Source organism: Paroedura picta, chromosome 17, assembly GCF_049243985.1.
Source record: "Paroedura picta isolate Pp20150507F chromosome 17, Ppicta_v3.0, whole genome shotgun sequence".
Taxonomy (NCBI): domain Eukaryota; kingdom Metazoa; phylum Chordata; class Lepidosauria; order Squamata; family Gekkonidae; genus Paroedura; species Paroedura picta.
Window position 1 is genome coordinate 8,841,215 of NC_135385.1, and position 18,884 is coordinate 8,860,098.

General features: G+C 49.6%; 1 protein-coding gene across 3 annotated transcripts in view; it reads left to right on the top strand.

The window, feature by feature from the left end:
- The window catches only part of ELFN1 (extracellular leucine rich repeat and fibronectin type III domain containing 1), a 178,797-nt gene that overhangs the window by 82,256 nt on the left and 77,657 nt on the right, over positions 1-18,884 (top strand). For all 3 annotated transcript variants that reach the window (XM_077316879.1, XM_077316881.1, XM_077316878.1), the window contains exon 2: positions 16,403-16,523. The gene's annotated coding sequence lies outside the window, so the exon portion shown is untranslated. The remainder of the gene's footprint in view (positions 1-16,402; positions 16,524-18,884) is intronic.

The window sequence follows — 18,884 nt, forward strand, 5'->3', positions numbered from 1 at the left end:
CCAGGAGAGTGGATCTCTGTCATCTGGAGATCAGGAGGGTTCCCTGGAAAACATCCAGACCCCGCCTGGAGACTTGGCAACTGAGTTCTGAGTGGCCAACATGAAGAGCAGGATAGTCCAGTTGCCGATTTGCCCCCAAACATATTTGGCTTTCAGAAATGGAGCCCTGAAGCTCCGGCAGATGTTTTCCCTGGTGAGAGCCTGGAACTGCACTGTGGGAGACCACGTTTGGTCCACGTTCTTTTCAGTGCTCTGGTGGTACGGCGCATCGTCATTCTTAGCCCCCCAACAATTACTGAAGGCTTCTGAAATTCAAATGCTGCAAGGCATCCTTTTCCGACAAAACAATCCGCTCTGGATCTTGCGAGGATTTGGACAATCCCGTTCAACGAGGCCCTGTTTTGAAGCCATTTCTTTTGGGCCCGGCAGGCGGATTCGAGTGTAAACAGGAATGACTTTGACTGAACGGCTGCTGGATCTGTGCACCGGTGGGCATTTTCCGCTCTTTGTGCAGTCTTTCAAGAAGAACAGACTGGGGCAAAGCGCCGCTGATTTACGCGCTCGTGCGCCGCCGAGACAGAAATGCGCATCTCTCCCGTCCCCCCCTGCAAAATCGCAGCTCCCTCCCCGTTTTTTGCTGTTGAGCAACTGAAAAATACGCATTTGTCTTTCCTTGTTCTCCACCCTGCTCTCTCCCCGGTTTTGCTCTGGAGAAAATACTCCTCCTGATACTTTACAAACGGCAATCTGACCTGACCCCACATTCTCCGGAGGCCAGAACTCCTTGATTCGGGCCTGAAGCCATCCCCAAATTCAGTTTGTTGGTGACGGTATTTTAAGAATCCCAACACGGAGCTCCTGGGGGGCAGGAGGAGGCTTATCGCAAACCAAGATCGTCCTTTTGGGCCGCGAGGCTTGTGCACAAGCTCCTCAGGCCTTGCCCAGGAGTCGAAATTCATGAATTTTTTTTCCGGCTCGGCAGCGACCGAACGCCTGTTTTGTTCCCTCCCGCTGCATTTCGTGAAGAGCCTTTTGCGGCTGCAAGTGCCGAGATACGGTTGAGAATGGAGCGCTGTCGAGCCAGAGACTTGTGTATGAAATTCAAATCTGGATTTCATGCTTGGGAGCTGGGCGTGTGTCGATGCGATACACCCCTTTGACGCTCGCATGTACGGACTTCCTGCCTGCCCCTTAGATGCGTGTGCCGGCTTTCGGGGATTTTTTTCCCCCCCGTCCTCTTTCTTTCCCGCTCCTGTAGCAAATTTATTCAAGGGAGATATTTAATTTGTTCTCTTGGGTAAAATTAATCCAGGGAAGGGCGGGGAGGTTTCCGTGAGTCACCACTCTGCCAAGGGAAGGAAGGGGAGGAACTGGGGAGACAGACCTGCCTGTCAAACAGCGTGCAAAAAAGCAGACGCAGGAGAGGAGAATTCCAGAAACGGAGCTGGGTTTGGCTGCTGCAGGAGGAAGAGCCTCAAAGCAACTTCCGATCGCCTTCCCTTCCTCTCCCTACAACATTCACCCTGCGAGGGAGGTGGGACCGAGAGGGCTCTGAGGGAACTGTGACTGGCCCGAGGTCACCCAGCAATCTTCACATGTCTCAAAGCAGCCTGCAGTTGCCTGCCCTTTCTCTTCCCACAACAGACGCCTTGCAAGGCAGATGGGGCTAAGAGAGCTCTGAGAGAACTGTAACTATCACCCAGCTGACTGCAAATGGTGGAGAAGTAGGGAATCCAACTCAGTTCTCCAGAAACCACATTGGCTACTCTGGTCATGCCAGGCCTCCAGCTATATCCTGGCATGCCCTGACATCATATCCAGGACAAATCTGAAGCGATGTAGTGGAAGCTCAATCATTCACAGAAACTCTGTGGTAAAACCATAGCACCAAACGAGATTGACAGGCTGGGACCCGGGGTGACCTAGGATCGAATCCCTGCTTCTAGCAGGAAAGCTCTCCTGGATCCCATCATGAACACTCAACCTGGCCTACCTCGCTGGGTTATTGTGAAAAAAAATCAAGGAAGGGGGAATGATGTACTAAAGCTGTTTTGAGTTCGAACTGGGGAGAGAAACAGAAGAATGAATGAACAAACAAACAAACTCCAGAAGCCCTCCCATTGTTGTTCCCCCAGACACCAAGAATACAGATTATCACTGCCCCAGACAGGATGCTGGACTGGATGGACCACTGGTCTGATCCAGCAGGACTCTTCAGTGGCTCTTCTCAGGGGAAGGCCTCAGCCTCAACGCCCTGATGTTGGCCCTCCAGAGGACCTAAATGGTCTAATGCTGGACTAAATGATCTCATCCAACAGGGCTTTTCTGATGTTCCACAGCAATCCCCTAGATGTTCTCGGGGAAGGGATGTTTCCAAAATTCCTCCTTCTGCAGAACCTGCCTGGGATCTTGAATCTATCACCTTTCTTTTGTTTTGAAGTCAAACGCGCCCACTCGGAGTGACCTGTTGATTCTTAGCTTCTTCCTGGGTTGTGCATGTGATGTGGAGTTTGCCACAGCTTAAGAGTGCCTAAGCATCTTTCCTTTCAACCTGACTGATGCGCACGTGAGCGTCGATGCACTCTGCCATAGGCCTTCCATGTGCTCTTTTCCAGTGCCCCGGAGCTCCGACACACACGTTCTTGAACAGTCTCGATGCCTTCGTCAGCACAAATCAAAATCAAGTGTGCTTTGCGCACGTGCACGCGCATTGTTTTATCCTGTGCAGCAGTTGCAAGATGTGAAGGAAAAACCAAAATTATGGAATGAATGATGAAAATTATCCTGGCAAAACCAGAGTCCAGGAGGGAGGGACGAGACCCCGGAAAGAGAAGTCTTGTAGTAGGGATTGGAATGGAAAGCAGGCGCACCTGCCGATCCCAGATCCTGGGATGCTCGTGAAGTCCAACTCCCTGCTCGAAGCAGGATCAGCCTAAAGCATCCCTGATAAATATGAATGAATTGACCTGTTCATACAAACCCTCTTGTATTGGGTTAGCAAAGCCTGGCTGATCTGCCTTTGAGGGAAGTGGTTTTCTTCCATTTTTGACCCCTTTGTTGGGCTTCTGAGTTGCTGGGATGTGCGGGTCAAAATGTCCACAGCGCCTCCAACAATGCTGCCGTTTCCCTGTTCTGCTGAATTTTAGGGGGATAGGGGGGAATGGTGTAAGTTGAGCGCTATAGCATTATAGCACCTCAATGGCACCGCTATAGCACTCGAGCGCTGTGTTGGTTTAGCGCTGTAGCGCTCAGCTTATAACGCTGAAAAAAAGCAGTGGAGTATTCCACTGTGGGGGAAAAGCACAAAAAAGAGGGGAAGGGGAAGGGGAAAGAGAGGATAAGTTAATGGAAGGAATTCGCTGTATGAACCTCCTTCCCTCTGTCTTTGTATCTCTTGAATAAGGCTGCCAACGAATAAAATCCAGTTTAGAACTGCAATGTGAAAACCTTTTGCAGTTTAGTTTAGGAAGAGTAGGAAGAGGTCTGCCATTTCATGGGCGGTTTGCCAGAACCGATCGTTGGTTGCACACGTCTCAGGTTGCACATTACCTCACCAGTGCCCCAGGGGTCACATCTGCGGTCCCAGCCACCATACCACACACCTAGGAGTCTCAGCCAGCGATCGGGTGAACTAGCCCTATGGTGTGTCATTACAACGCTCTGGAGCATGCAAGTCGGCGAACGTTTAACCGTAAGATAATCCCTGGAGCATGGCTTAGTTAAACCACTGAGCTCTGCTGTCGGACGAGCGGCGGCATTGATTGAGGCGACATCTGATTCTGGCTGACGCCACGCCATGTTGTTCAGGGCGCTTGTTTCTGAATTACGTAATGCCGTCGAGGGGAATTAGATAACCCATCGGCAAAATTGCTCGACGGCAGACTCGGCGTCGGGCAAACTGATCCCAAGCAAAAGGCTGTCGTTGAAAGAACTGCTAAATGCGCCTTTTAAAACTGACTCTACCGGCGGGTCCCGGTGGAGGGATCTCATCACATACGCCGCTGTGACATAATTGAAGATATGAGTTCGTTTTGTGTCATTTTTTTAAAAAAAATGGCAATTTTCCCGACGCGGAGTTCTTCCAGGGGTGTCCGTGTAAACATTGTATCCGAGTATGCAATATTTCTCAAACAATGTACCGGGGGAAATCTACTAAGCAAAACCAAATTAACCCAACAGAGTGATTAAATTTCTTTTCCACATGATTTTTCTCATTGGGGCGATTACTGACGTCTTTCCAAATGAGAGGCTTTTTTTGAAAAAAGTTACCATACAGTTTTTGTATTTTATTTACCTCCCTTTTCTACCCTGTCAGAGCTGCTGTAGTTGCTGACAGTTCAAACAAGCCTTATTTTTTTATAAATAATTAAACCCAGTGTTAAAATGTGTGCCATAAAACATAGAAAATGCCCCTAAAATTCAGGGCGTGGAGGATCCTGATAAAATCTGCTCTCTGCCTCCAGTAAGAAGAAGAAGAAGAGTTGTTTCTTAGATGCTGCTTTTCTCTACTCGAAGCAATCTCAAAGCGGCTTCCATTCGCCTTCCCTTTCCTCTCCCCACAACAGACACCCTGTGAGGTGGTTGAGGCTGAGAGAGCCCTGAGATTATTGAAGAAGAAGAAGAGTTGGTTCTCATATGCCGCTTTTCTCACCCTGAAGAAGTCTCAAAGTGGCTTATTGGGAGCAAGAGATGGAACCTCACACCATGCAAGTGTTTTGGGCAACCTTAGGCTGAGTATGCACTCTTGACCTAACTGGTCTCGCAGGGTTGTTGTGAGGAGAAAACAGCTAAGGAGAATGTCAGGGAGAAATATCGGGTGTACATGCAGGAAATTAATGAAGAAATATAGCAACCCAGATCACAAAAGTTGTCCGTGTTTCATACCGGGGAAAGAAATACGAACTCTCTTATCCACAGAACAGCACAGGAGTCCCCAACTTTTCTGAATCTGTGGGCACTTTTGGAATTCTGAAGCGAGGTGGTGGGTGTGACCAAAAAAATGGCCACCGTAGGAAGCAGACCTACACACAAAGGAAGCCCAAGTGCAGATGACAAGAGGAGTAATTTGTTTAAAAAATATAGTAGGAAAGAAGGGTGTGAAACCAATGCTGCAGTCGTAATTGCCCCTAAAACAATGTTATTGTCATTTGCACAGTCGATCCGAAAGTAGTTTGCTTGCCTTTCCTGCAGACCTGGGTCAACAGTCCTTTTTTATCAAAGGGTGGTGGCCCGACTGCTTCCAAACTGCCTGAATGCACATTTGACGAAGCCACACGTCCCTGCAGGTTGGTTAGTTAGTTCGTGGACGACTTTGATGACATGCCGTAGCTTGATTCCCCCCTCCCTGCTGCCGCAAAGAGCCACAGAGCTGTCCAGATCTGAGATGTGCTGACGCTTCCCCTATGCTCGAAATAATGAGGGATTGGCGGGGAAAGCAGCTCCTTGCTAATGGAACCCAGTGCATCCTATTTATGCTTACCCCGAATTCATTTGTGTTTTCCCTTGCTACAAGAATTACATTCTCCTGCCCCCCCCCTGCCCTTCCGTAGCCGCATATCCTGCAACGAGCATCTCTGTTTTTGTGTTCTTTCAGTACTTGTGATGGGGGCGGGAGAGGTGCTCTGTCGAAATCATTACTTCATTTCTGCCTGGGAGGAATTCTGAACCACTCTGTGGTTTACAGTGCATTCAATTAGCTTAACCAGGGAACCCGCAAAACAAAAACTGATTGGAATTTTGCACACACAATATAACAGGTACGTGTGGGGACGTCATTTCAGAACTGGGGACTCACTTCAAGTATACGTACACTTGCATCTCGTTAATAGCAAGGAACTTTATCGGATTTTCGGGACGCGTTTTTTTTGCTGGTGACAAGAAGATTTTAAGTGATGCTTAACCATTAAGAGCGGCAATTATGCTAAAATTCTTACGTATAGACGGATGCTAAGTAACTTGTGCTAGCCGTCAAAGGCAAAAATACCGTTTGCAAGTCAGGCAGGAGCGAAATCGTGTTAAGTTTGGGAAGACTGAATATTGTGACATATTGATATCCAATGCCACAGGAGGTTAGCTTCACATCCAGGGCTGCACTGGGCAGGGGGTTGGACTACATGACCCTGGAGGTCCCTTACAGCTCTATGATTCTATGACTGGCAAGGGGCAGGGGTTTTTGACTTCTGCCTCTTAATACAGGCATGAAGGTGGATTGGGGGGGGGGGGGGCTTTTGCATGGGGAGATAATCAGTTGTGTCCTACCTGAAACCAATCAACAGGGAGCTTTCACTGATGAACTCCCTACTCCTGTTTAAATCCAGTGGCTCAGGGGTAGGGCACCTGCTTGGCATGCAGAAGGTCCCCGGTTCAATCCCGGGCATCTCCAGTTAAAAGGACCAGGCAGGAGGTGATGGGAAAGAAAGACCTCTGCCTGAGGGCCCTGCAGAGCCATGGAGTGGGGCTGAGGCTCAGTGGCAGAAACTCTACTTGGCATGCAGAAGGTCCCCATTTGGAAGAGAATATTATACGAGGAGATCTGTTTCAGCTCTTGTGGCTTTCCCCGCCTTTTTATTGTCGGTTTGGGCCTCTGGTTTCTTTCTGAATTACCTGTAATCGGCGACGGCAGGCTTCGATGTGCGGAATTAACGTCGCTGTTCACCAGGAAAGATGATCATTTTCTGTATGGATTTTGAGGTAGACCTGTCAGACGGGGTCTAGCGGAAGAGGAGGGGGGGATCGATGGATTCGAATGAGCCGTGTGATGGTGCGGCTTGAAAGCCTTACTGACAAAGGGAAAAGCTCAAATTGTGTGGACAGAACTAGAAGTCCGGGGTTTGAACGGACACCAAGAGGAGCTGTCAAGAACACACTGATCTCCTTGAGCTCAGCCTTAGAATCATAGAATCATAGAGTTGGAAGGGACCTCTTGGGTCATCTAGTCCAACCCCCTGCACTGTGCAGGACACTCACAACCCTATTGCTCATCCACTGTCACTTGCCACCCCCTCGAACCTTCACAGAATCAGCCTCTCCGTCAGAGGGCTCTCCAGCCTCTGCTTAAAAATCTCTAAAGATGGAGAACCCACCACCTCCCCATAGATGATGAAGAGAGGGCTGAACTGCTTAACTCCTATTTCTCCTCAGTCTTCTCTTGTGAGGGAAATAGTGATCAGTGTGGCAAAAACGTAACACAACACGGGGGACAGGAATGGTGGCCTAGGATCACTGTTGGAACAGTCCACAAACACCTAGTTTCTTTAAATGAAACAAAGTCTTTTGGGCCAGATGAACTGCATCCAAGGGTACTAAAAGAACTTGCAGATGTCATCTCTGAACCTCTGTCCATTATTTTTGACACTTCTTGGAGAACAGGTGAGGTGCCAGACGATTGGAGATGGGCAAATGTTGTACCCATCTTCAAGAAAGGGAAAAAGGAGGATCCAGGTAATTATCGACCCGTCAGCTTGACATCTGTATCTGGCAACATTTTGGAACAAATAATCAAACACTCGGTCCTTGAGCAGCTAGAACTGAGAGCTGTGATTTCTAAGAGCATGTGTTTCGCAAGAACAAATCATGTCAGACCAACCTTATCTCTTTTTTCGAGAAAGTGACTATCTTGCTGGATCAGGGGAATACCATGGACATAGTTTATCTGGATTTCAGTCAAGCTTTTGATAAGTTTCTACATTATATTCTTGTTCACAAGTTAGTAAAATGCTGTATGGATCCTAATTCTGTCAGGCGGATCAATAAATGGTTGACAAATTGTACCCAGAAGGTACTTGTTAAAGTTTAAGCATCTTCTTGGAAAAGAGTGACAAGTGGAGTACCCCAAGGATCTGTCCTGGGACCTGTGTTGTTCAACATATTTATAAATGATTTGGATGAGGGATTTGAGGAGATACTTATTAAATTTGCAGACGATACTAAACTGGGAGGGGTAGCAAACCCAACTGAAGACAGCAACAGAATACAGGATGATAGGCTCAAGAAGAGGGCTAAACTGAATAAAATGAAGTTCAATGGGGACAAATGTAAAGTTCTGCATTTAGGTAGGAAAAACCAAATACACCAATATAAGATGGGGGAGACTTGTCTTGGCAGTAGCATGGTCTGAGCAGACCATACCTTGAACATGAGTCAACAGTGTGACTCAGTGGTTAAAAAGGCAAATGGGATTTTGGGCTGTATCAAATGGAGTATTGTGTCCAGATCACGCGAGGTGATGGTACCACTTTGCTCTGGTTCGGCCTCACTTGGAGTCCTGTGTTCAGTTTTGGGCACCCCAGTTGAAGAGGGATGTAGACAAACTGGAACGTGTCCAGAGGAGGGCGACAAAGATAGTGAGGGGTTTGGAGACCAAGACATATGAAGAAAGGTTGCAGGGGCCCTCCAAGAGCGTGTTATTGTGAGCCTCGTCTTGGTTTAGAGTCAGCCGTTTGCCTTCATTACACATATCTGCAGTACTGTCAGATCGGGCGGCTGCTACTCTGCGGCAGGCAGAAACGGCCAAAAGTGCTGTGCTGGTCGGGTGGAATTTGGCAGGAGGCACAGCGGCGTCTCGTGCTACGAATTCATGAACCCGCCGATCCCCGATCCCCTCGGTCCCTCAAAGCCGGCGCTCCCGACTCTGATGACTGCAGTCAAGCTCTCCCGCATCACCTGCCACCTGGTCCCTTTAAATGCGGGCCGATCCCGAAATTGAGCCGCCTCCGAAAAAGGGAGCCGGTGACACCCGAAAGCGCCCCCCCACCCGCCCCAAATCTGGCCAGTCTTGGACTCTCTGGCTCTTTTCTCCTGCTGCAGACAGACTAACCATCTTGATCGATCTCTGTGGAAGGCCCCACATTAAGCCACCCAGAATGGGGAATCGGTCCAACTTGAGATATAAGGAAAAGGGACTCTCCTTCTTGCTGTATCTGAGGAAGTGAGCTGAGACTCCTGAAAACTCCTCCCTTGCCAGAAATTGTGTTAGGCTTTCAGTTGCTCCTGGCCTCTGGCTCTTTTCTACCTGTACTTGGAGAAGGGGTTTCTTCAAGAAGGGTTTTATCATGCGTTTTAATGGTTTTTTAAATTATGGATTGTTTTCTGCCACGAGCCGGTCTACAGGAGGGACGGGTGAGAAGGTAAATTATAAACAAATAATAAATAAAGGTGGTATACGCAGCGGTGGCCAAACCGTGCCTCTCCAAGTGTCCATAGATAACAATTCCCATGAGCCTCTGCCAGCCTCGCACTAACAGGGGCTCGTGGGGATTGTAGTCCATGGACCCCTGGAGAGCACAGTTTGGCCACCCCTGTAGAATAAGTTTACAGTTTTTGAGCATTGGCTTAGAAGCCAGGTCCTCCTCCGTGGTCCCGATCCAGGGCTTTTCCTGCTGCGTTCCACTGGCTCTTGGAAGATGAGCTTGGGCCGAATCGGAGGGACCCTTCCTCACCAAGCTTTCCCCGGTGGTGGCTGGCGAGGGCAAGGATATTTTCTTTTCCACCAGGTATCTCTGGCTTTATAAAACGAGAATTTGAAAACAGGCCAGAGGCGTTCGTAGCAGGCCGTGCGGCCTGCCTCGCCGACTCCACCAGGTAATGTTCAGCATTTCTTAATCAAATGCAGGCAGTAATGGCAAAGTAATGACACCGAGGTTTGCATATCGGTCGCCAACGGGCTTGGCGCCTTCCCCCCCCCGTCTGCTCTTTTAAAAAAGGAACGCCTCCGTAAAAGGCCTCCTTCCCTCCCCCCCCCTTTGATTATCCCTCCTTAAAATCATAACTCGAAGGGCTTAAGGGCTTAGCCGCTTCAAATCGCGTCAAGCTGAAATTCAGCGTATAATTTCTTCACCTGGCATTGTTTTAATCTTTCGTCTTTGTGGCGGGGTAGCAGAAAGCCAATTTTTTTTATTTCAAAAGGAAAAAAAACCCATGAAAGGACATTTCTTCACGGTTGGTCGTTTGGCTTAGAGGAGGAAGAGGGGGAGGGTCTTTCTCCCCTCTCATAATTTAGGATAAAAAAAGGTTGGCTAGTTCGTTTCCGAGTGAGGCGGGAGGCACTGGGGTCGAGCCTTGGATTCTCCTAATGGCAAGGTAACGGGGTGCTTTAGGTTAGACAGGGGTGGCCGCCAGATGTCCATGGGCTACAAAGCCCATGAGCCCCTGCGAGCTGGGCATTGTAGTTCATGGATATCCAGAGAGCTATATCCGGAGTTAGGATAAAAGTCAATAAGGGTGGAAACTTCCTATCCTAGTGCTCGGAGCCCTAACTTTGGGTGGGAAAATTGCTGGAGATTTGGAGTCAAAGCCACGTGAGGGACGTCACCTCAATGGGGTCTAGAGCCATAGAGTCTACCTCCCGGAGCAGCCATCTTCTCCCGGGGAAATCATCTCTGTAGTCTGGAGGTCAGCTGTAAATCCAGGGACATCTCCAGACCCTGTCGGGAGGAGGACAAACCCACTGTAATGTTTGACGCTTAATGAGTTCCCTGACTGGATCTATCTTGGACCGTGACTCAGTGGCAGAGCCTCTGCTTGGCACACAGAAAGTCCAGGGTTCAATCCCCGGCATCTCCAGTTGAAAGGACCAAGCAGGAAGGGATAGGAAAGACCTGTGCCTGAGACCTTGGAGAGCCATGGAGAGGGGTTGTGGCTCAGTGGGAGAGCCTCTGCTTGGCATGCAGAAGGTCCCAGGTTCAATCCCCGGCAGCATCTCCAGTTGAAAGGAACAGGTAGGCGGGAAGGGGAAAGACTTCCTCCTGGGACCCTGGAGACCTGTGGAGGGGCCATGGCTCAGAGTCAGAGCCCTTGCTTGGCATGTAGAAGGGCCCAGGTTCAATCCTCGGCATCTCCAGTGAAAAGGACCAGGCAGGAGGGGATGGGGAAGACCTCCAATTCACACCTTGGAGAGTTGTTGCCGATCTGAGCAGACAAGACTGACCTTGAATGACTCGGCGGAAAGCTGCTTCCTCTGTTTATCTATCCATCCCTCATTATAGTTGAGCCTTTTCTCCGGATCAAAGCGAAATCTGCCGCTTTCCCCCTTTTGCGGAGCCTGATTCACCAGCGACAAAACAAGCATGCGCATCAAGGAGGTCATCTATAACAAAAGAGGGGCTAGTCAGTTTTCCCAGTAAGATTCGGGACTGAGAAAAGGAAATACTGTGACTCAGTGGCAGAGCCTCTGCTGGGCATGCAGAAGTCCCCCGGTTCAATCCCCGGCATCTCCAGTTGAAAGGATCAAATTGGAGGGGACGCGAAAGACCTTGTGTGTTTACCAGCGAGTAATTAAATGGGTGGAGCTCACTCCCAAGGGCTATAGCATTGGCCACCAGCATAGATGTCTCACGAAGACAATTTTTGAAAGATATGTCCATCGGTGGCTATTAGACACGGCGGCATTTAGAGTCTGCAACATCAGGGGAAGGTCCTTGGCCGCAATGCCCTCTTAGTTTGGCTGCCATGTGAAACAGGATGGTGGAGGAGATGGACCACGACTGGTTCTTCTTAGGGGAAGGCCTCGACCTCTCTGCCCTGTGACTGGCCCCAGAGGAACTGTTTGGCCACTGTTTGAGACAGGATGCTGGACTGGATGGACCCTCCTTGGTCTGATCCAGCAGGGCTCTTCTGAGATTCTTCTCAGAGACTGTCTTGACCTCTCTGCCCCATGGATGGCCCTCTTACTGGCTGACCATTGGCTGGAAGGAGATGCCGGACTCGCTGGAGCCCCCCTGGCCTGATCCAGCAGGGCTCTCCCGAGGTCCTTGTGTACGCCTCCGAGGCTTCACAGAATACGGGTCAATTTTGAAACACAAGCCTCGGAGGAGCTTAACAGAAATAAGCCCTGCCAAATAGGTGCCACTCGCCTGGGATGCTAATAACAGGCGTGGGGAGAACGTCAGATAACTTCTCAGGGCCTCGGGGAGAGAGCGGTTTATTTTCAACAGCAGGAGTTCAAGATGGGAGATATGCTCTCTCTCTCTCTCTCTTTCTCTCCTGTTTCCAGATTCTAAACACAGGCCAGTGTGCCTTGCCCTTTGCTTCAAATATTGCATTCTCTTTTCACCCGTGGGTTTGAATCGCCTGCTTCCTGCCATCGGCTCTGCAGGTGCCTTTGCATCTGGGATGCGTTTTGGGGATGTCCCCCCTCTCTCCCTCCGGAAGGGCCACCTCGATACCTGGAATACTGTTTGTTGATGCCTGGTGGAAAAAGGGCAGGTCTGCAAAAAATAAAAAATAAAAAAAAACCTGCAAAAAAACCTCCTGAGACGAGCCGTGAAACGGCAAAAGAGCCAGGAGCAGCTTTTCACACAAAGGGAAAGAAGAAAAGTGTTTTTAAATCCTTCGCTTTTCACCACCCGGCTTACAAAGAGGAAGGGAAGGCGACTGGAAGCCACTTTGAGACTCCTTCGGGCAGTGAAAAGCAAGGTCTAAAACCAGCTTCTCCTCCTCCTCCAGTTCATCTTCTTCTTCTTCTTCTTCTTCTTCCCTCTCCCCACAACAGACACCCTGGGAGGGCAGTGGGGCTGAGATAGCTCTGTGAGAACTGCTCCATGAGCACAACTCTAAGAGAACAGCTATGCACACAAAGGGAGAGAAGAGAGCTGGGTTTTCTTTAGACCTTGCTTTCCACTAACCAGAGATTTTGAAGAGGTTGGTGTTTTTGAGAGAAAGAGGGATATTAATAGAGGAGGAGGGATTTTTTGGGGATGGCCAGGCTTCCTTTTGGAAGCACTCCTCTTTTTCTGTGCATTGTGGGTCTGCCTCTTGGCAGCCCAGAAGAGGGACTCATGCAGAGATGCCAAACAGGAAGGCTCCTCTGCAGCACTTCCACAAGGAAACCCGAGCCGCAGCCGTGACTCATTCAGGGAGGCGACAGGCCGCCTCTCCCCCAAATGGATCTCTGAGGATCCTTAACAGAGTGTCAGGAAGCACCGGTTCTGTTGTGACTCTGCTAGCTGGATCAAAACCTGATTTGGGAGTGTGTTCTCCACTCGTCCCCCCACCCCGCTGCCTGGTTCTTTCTCGGAAATGTGTTTTCACAGCGGAAAACGCTCCCGGAGGAGTTGAATGGCCGCGTCGATGCCGGATTCTCCGGGAGGCCTGAGATGAGTAATGGAACGTTCTGCGTCACGTCACTTCGGGATGGGGAGGAGACGGGCGAGAAGACAAACCCGCTCCTTTGGCTTGCTCATTTGCGGCTCGGGGAAGAGGTTAGGACAAACGAGGGACGCTCTCAGCGTGCTTTGACAGAGCAAGAGGCCTCCGGGGAGGCTGGCCCGATATTGCTTTCAGTTGGGGAAGCTTAGAAGATTTGGCAATTAGGCTGAGATTCAGGTAAACAGGTGCCTGGCACGAACTCGCTCCTTGGACGCGGTGGCGTAACGGGCGAGAAAGGCCATCTCGTCTCGAAGGAATCCTCTGTTTTTCCAACAGTTCTATAGGCCTTGCCTATAGAAGAAGAAGAAGAGTTGGGTCTTATATGCTGCTTTTCCCTACCCGAAGGAGTCTCAAAGGGGCTTCCAATCGCCTTCCCTTTCCTCTCCCCACAACAGACACCCTGTGAGGTGGGTGAGGCCGAGAGAGCCCTGAGATTACTGAAGAGGAAGAAGAGTTGGTTCTTAGATGCCGCTTTTCTCTCCCTGAAGGAGTCTCAAAATGGCTTCTATTCGCCTTCTCTTTCCTCTCCCCACAACTGGGAGAGAGAGCCCTGATATTTCTGCTTGGTCAGAACAGCTTTATCAGGGCTGACTGGCCCAAGGTCACCCAGCTGGCTGCATGTGGAGGAGGAGCAGGGAATCAAACCCGACTCACCAGATTAGAAGTCCACACTCCTAACCACTACACAAAGCTGGCTCTTGGGAGATGTACAGAAATCAGCTGCCCTGTTTTGGAGGGTGGACTCCCCGAACTTTGCCCCTCTCAGGCGCCACCCCCAAAATCTCCAGGAATTCCCTGACCTGGAGTTGGCAAGTGCAGCAGAAGCACGCCCCACTCCAATGTTTGGCGATGCTGCGCAAAATGGCTGCCAAAGGAGGCGGAGCCATCCGCACATTCGCTTCTGCGGCGTACCTCCATTCATTTGAGCTGTACTCTCAAAGGCAAAGCTAGAAACAGGAAAGCAAGATGGGAACGTCCAGCATTTCTTGTCACTTTTGAGAATCCAACGCAATCGGACGTCTTTACGACAACCCTGTAAAGCCGGCAGCTGCGCTCATGTTAACGCACTGAGGTCTAGAAATTGTGACTTGGATCTAAAGGAGGGGTTTCCGCGCACAGAAGGGCACAGTTCACACAAATTGCCCCCATCCCTTCCCGGCTGCAGATCTTTTGATTCCTGGTTTGTTGCTAGGGGGGCACTTTCTCCCCCTAAGAATACGGGAATTTCAGGTGACAACCTACGTAGGGCAAAGAGGAAGCCACGATTGGGGTGCAGAAAGGCCACCCCCTGTCGAAATCTCCAGCGGACCAAAAGCAGTGGCTTTTCTCCTGCAGCCCCCTGTGTTCACAGCATAGGCGAGATTCGATCCAGGGACCTCGTAACCCGGCCCCTTTAGCCGCCATGTGACAGGTACCCTCTGAGACGTTCCTACTTCTCGGCTTGCTCAAATTATTGGTCGGAATGGTTCCAAAAGACACCCCCCCCCCCGAAAAAAGAGAACTGAAAAACAAAATACTTGGGAAGAGCCCGGGAGGAAGAAGAAGCAGGAATTGAATCAGGAGAGGAAGGCATTTTAATAATGCCCTAAAGGTGGGAAATTACTGCACCTTTGGCCCCTCCGTTCCTCACCTCAACCGTTAGACGAAAACCCGTCAATAGCCTATTTAATGTCATAAGAGCTGCGCTGCTGGTGATGAACCAAATGGCCGCTGAGAAAAAGCACTTGAATGCCAAATGCGGGGAACGCACCGCAGGGACCTTCCTACAATTTAGGAGGCCTGCGGAAACCTCAGCAGGTACTCACTGACAATTTATTAAAAATGAGCGTGGCGATCTTTTAAAACCTCGCCATCGTGGTGCCTTTGATGCTATTTCCTCCGCCGGTCCATGTTCACGGACAAGGTCCTTCAGACTGTTGCTGTTGCTACCCTACCTTGCAGGGCCGTTGTTGTTTTTGTTTAAGGCACAATAAAAGGGGACTTTTTTGGGTGCGCGCTGTGATCCTATCCCGTTATCCCACCCTTCCCCCAAGGTAGGCAGAACATGGCATCTGAAATTCTGTTCTCCTCGTTTTACATTCACAACAACCCTGCGAGGTCGGTTACAGACAGCGATTAACCCGAGGTCACTCAGTGAAGCTTGGCGGCTGAGGGGATTTGAACTTGGGTCCCCTCAGTCTTCATACAGTGGCACTTCAGTCACTCAACTGTCGTGGAATGACAGGTGGCTTGATACTATTCCTCCCTAACCATAACTGCAGGGGGAAATCAGTTCCTTGTAAATGCACATTCCCTTTCAGCCTAAGAGAACTGAGAACATCATAAGAGCCCTGCTGGATCAGACCAGGGGTCCATCTAGTCCAACATCCAGCTCACACAGAGACCAACCAGGTCTTCTGAAGGGCCAGCAACAGGCTAGAAGAGGCTTTCACCTAATAAGAACCTCAGAATAGCTCTTCTGGATCTGACCAGTGAAGGGTCATCTAGGGAGGGCTAACCATGGGGCAGAGAGGCCCAGGCCTTCCCCTGATGTTGGCTAATGCCTTCAGTGTGCTTTCGTAGCTGATTTTCCTTTGCAAAACAGGAAAATTTACTCCTGAAGTGCATTGGAGGTGCATTATCCAACGAGTGCAGAATGCGAAACGGGAAAATCTACTTCTCTAAAGTACATAGAAGTGCATTATCTGTGTGCAGAATGGTGGTAAATGGGTAGGAACAGAGCACGGTGCGGTGATAAAAGGGTCATACTTGGAGCTGGGGACCCAGGTTCAAATCTCTGCTCTGCCATGGAAGACCAAGAGTCTTTGAGAGCCAGTGTGGTATTAAGAATAGCAGCATCTAATCTGGAGAACTGGGTTTGAGTCCCCGCTCCTCCACATGCAGCCAATGGGATGACCTTGGGCCAGTCGCAGTTCTCTCAACGCTAGCCTCACAGAGCAGTTCTCTTAGCGCTCTCTCAACCCCACTTACTCCACAGAGTGTCTGTTGCAGGGAGGGGAAGGGAGAGGGGTTTGTAAGCAACTTTGGGACTCCGTGTGTTAAAAAGTGGGAGATTTTTGTTTAAGGCACAATAAAAGGGGACTTTATATACTGCATTCAGAGTAGGCGTTATATAAATGCAAATAAATAAATTAAATAAATAAATGTGGCTGCTGCACCTTCCTTCTGCAGCTTCGTAGCTGGATTTGGGCTGATGGCGTTGTTTCGATGCGTTTCGCCCTGCCTTCAAATCCCATTCTTTTCTTTTTGCATGGCCTAGGAGCCTCAGCCACGACGGGGGCCTAGATCCATCGGGACACCGCACGATGCCTGAGGTTTATGGTGCAAGAGGAACCTTCCCCGGGACCCTACCTCCTCTGCGGAGAACACCGAAGTTTCAGGTATGCGTTGCTCTCTGAAGGCTGGGAAATCCTAGATTTCATCCTCAGAGGTGATTGATTTCCAGGAATGCAGAATTTCCCGGCTTGTTAAGGTCTAAAAACAGTGGCTGTTTACCCTACTTGGTATCAAAGTGAGAAATGCTCTATTTTCCTCTTACATTTTTATTGATTGACCTTCGTTTTGTCAAGGCCTTTGCCTATACCCCATAAATACGATACTGCTCTGTGGAGAACGTTGATGTTTAAGGCATGCGTTGCTCCTTTCTATCCTGGAAAGCGAGGATGCAATTTCGTCTCCAGGTTGGGACGTGCCCGGGAATTTGCAGATAAGATCCGATCCGACCACGGAATATAAGCGTCCCCCTGTCGACCCCGCTGTGCTAATTTAGGCTGGGATGGAGATAAAATGGCCAACAACTTGCTAGTTTCTGCACGAATGTAGATGGCAAAGTATTGGCGACTATCAAAGGTGCCAAGTCTGGATGGGATCTGGACTATAATTCGAGTTGCTACCCGAAGAAGTTGACGGCGTTGCCTTGGACCCATTATTTCCTCTCTCGGTATCCGAGGCCTTTCGAATTGTAAAACACAGTATGCTAGACACTGAAGTACAAAATCTCATCACGGCAGCTATTCAAGCCTGCTGTCCCTTGAACTGGGGGATTTCGCCAAAAGCTGGTCAGATAGGCCCTTACTTACACCATCTTCGAACACCAAACCAACAGAGAACTTCACCTCTGGCCAGATGTGGTGGCCGATCTGCAGCAATTCTGTTTCGAAGGTCCCAAAGAGTGCCACATTTAGCTAGATATTGTCCATGTAAAACAAGCAATATTCAAACTGCCCCACACGTCCTTTTTTACTGTCTTTTTTTACCCAAGTATTCGTAGAAAACATTTGAGACCCATTTTGATAAATAAGTTGGGGCTTCCTGACCTTTTGGGGAACACCAACCCAGAAATAATAGAAAGCGTGGCAAAATTTTTCCCAGGCGCCATGAAACTGCACCAGGATCGCTGTTAAGGACAATTTCTTGATGTGGAACACATCTTCTGGTGTGCCACCGGGATGGAAACCTCAGGCAATATCCAGGTTTGCTCTATAATATGAAAAGTAAGCACATACATGCAAAAAATAAAATTAAAATGGTGGTGAACCATCTTCCTAGCTGGTGATGTCTGTTTGCCTAGACTTTGCAGAAACCGGGTAGACATTTTGGGTTGCCTAGCAACCTTAGATACGGCATGGAAAAGTTATAAAAATATATAATGGTAGGATGGATGGGTGTAGGCAGTTGGACAGCTGGGGAGGGGGTATAGAGCACGGTGAAATTACGGCGGAGGAGGAGGACTGGGCAAGTGGGCAAGCAAGGAAACTGGGGCAGAGGAAGTGGGAACCATAAGAGACGTTGGTAGGGGGCTGCATAGCATCGTGGGTCCCTCTGTGGCATAATCAAACACACATCAGTAAAACAGTCGTTCTTCTGGTAATCAAGGAGATGAGATGAAGGATATATATAGCGGTAATATGTAGATTACTCTCAGTGAAACGCCAGTCACTCAGTATTTAGGTGGGAGAAGATGAAACCTGTCCTTGTTGCTCCCCTATGCAGCGTGATAGTTTAGGCGGAGAGGATGCAACTGGCCAAAGAGCCTGCATCGAGCTTCCACAGCGGGGTGGTGATTCGAACTTGGGTCTCCCAAACTCTAATCGGACAGCTACGTAACGCCGGCCTCTTTGCTTCCCTTACCGGGCTTGGAGTACTCTGAAGGAGGGAGCATTTTGTATTATGGAGATTTCTTGCCCCTCTTTCCCTGCCCCAATGGCCCCGATCCATCCCGCCCCCTCCAGTTTCTTTTTTTTCCCCAGACAAAATCTGTGGATCTGCCATTTGATTGGACGAATGTTTACATTTTGGCTCCTGCGTCTCCGTCATTCTAGCGTAGGAGTTCAAAATGGGCAGTGTACCCCCCTGGGGGTATTGAAAGGATCTACAGGGCGAGGAGAATTTTGGGGGGCAGGGAGAAATTTGGGGGCCATGAGGAATTTGCGGGCAGCAGTGTGACTTTTCCTGCCATGGCTGCCATTTCACTGGGCGGTGGTTTACGTGAACTAGATCTTTGGGTATGCGCGGACTATAAGCTAAATATGAGAAAGTGTGATCCAGCGGCTCCAGTCTTGGAGGCTAACACAGTCTTAGAGAGTGTCAACAGAGGCATTTCATCCAGATTGCAAGATGGCCTAATCCTGCCATACACCGTATTGGTCAGGCTGCACATGGAGGACTGTGTGCAGTTCTGGAGGCCTCACTTCAAAAAGGATGCAGCCAGGATGGAACAAATCCAGAGGAGAGCAACCAAG